Below are 1,754 nucleotides of genomic sequence, written 5' to 3' on the forward strand. Positions count from 1 at the left end.
TTTAAAGAAAGAAATTGAGGAAGACATCAGAAGATGGAAGGACATCCCATGCTCATGGATTGGAAGAATTAATATTTTGAAAATGACCATTCTACCAAAAGTCATATATAGATTCAATGCAATGCTGACCAAAATCCCCATGACATTTTTCCCAGAATTGGAAAAAACTATCCTAAGATTCATATAGAAGCATAAAAGACCTCAGATAGCCAAAACAATGCTGAGAACAAGGAGCAATACCAGGGGGATTACTATACCAGATTTCAATTTGTATTACAGAGCTATAGTCATAAAAACAACATGGTACTGGCACAAAAATAGACCCATAGAACAATGGAACAAAATTGAAGACCCAAATATGAGTACATGCAATTTCAGCCACCTGATATTTGACAAAGGGGCCAAGAACATTAACTGGAGTAAAGAAAACATGTTCAGCAAATGGTGCTGGCAAAACTGGATGTCCACTTGTAGAAGAATGAAACTAAACCCCTATCTTTCACCCTGAACAAAAGTCAATTCCAAGTGGCTCAAAGACCTCAATGTCAAGCCTGAAACTCTGAAACTATTAGAAAAAAAACATTGGGAAAAACCTACAAGATATGGGCATAGGACAGGATTTTCTAAACCGGACATCAATTGCTCAGGAAACAAGGGCAAGAATTAACAAATGGAACCTCATTAAACTAAAAGCCTTCTGTACATCAAAGGAGGCAACCAGGGAAGCGATCAGAAAACCTACAGAATGGGAGAAATCTTCACCAGAGACACATCTGACAGAGGTTTAATATCCAGAATATATAACAAACTCAAAAAACAGAATTAAGACAAGAAGTAACCCAGTTAAAAGATGGGCTAAGGAGCTGAACAGAGAGCTATCAAAAGAAGAAGTAAAGATGGCTATGAAAAATCTTAAAAGATGTTCAACATCACTAATAATTAGGGAAATGCAAATTAAAATCACTTTAAGATTTCATCTTACCCCAGTCAGACTGGCTAAGATCAAGAGAACAAATGATACCAAATGTTGAAGAGGATGTGGGTAAAGGGGAACACTCATCCACTGCTGGTGGGGCTGCACACTTTTGTTCAACCCCTATGGAAAGCAGTGTGGAGAACTCTTAAAAAATGAAAAATTAACCTACCATTTGACCCAGTTATGCCATTCCTTGACATATACCCAAAGAACTCATCCTATTGCAGAGACACTTGTACATCCATGTTTGTTGCTCTAAGAGATGGAAGCAAACTAGGTGTCCCACAATTGATGAGTGGATAATGAAAATGTGGTTCATATATACGATGGAGGTTTACTCAGCAGTAAAGAAAGATGAAATCATAAAATTTGTGGGTAAATGGATGGAACTAGAAACTGTTATACTAAGTGCAGTAACACAGACTCAGATAAAGCAAACAAACAAAAAAATGATGCATGTTCTCCCTCATATGTGGATCCCAGCACCAAATTCTTATAAGTGTGTATGTATCCATACATAACTACAGGAACCAGGATAATGAAAAAGAACCAGGGAGGTAAAGGAAAACAAATAATCAGAAAGAGAAGAACAGTAGGAAACAGGCCTTAATAAGGGAGATATGGATAAATATTGGGTTATATTAAAGGTGGTGGGGAGGGAGGGTTATACAAGGAACCTTGGGGATAAAGGGAAAGAAGGAGATCAAGAGAGGTAGGACTGTAGGAGAGGGTGTTATTAAGGGAGAAATGGGAAAAATGGGGGCACTTTAAATGGGGA

Source organism: Nannospalax galili, unplaced genomic scaffold (assembly GCF_000622305.1).
Source record: "Nannospalax galili isolate Female #2095 unplaced genomic scaffold, S.galili_v1.0 scaffold117, whole genome shotgun sequence".
Lineage (NCBI taxonomy): Eukaryota > Metazoa > Chordata > Mammalia > Rodentia > Spalacidae > Nannospalax > Nannospalax galili.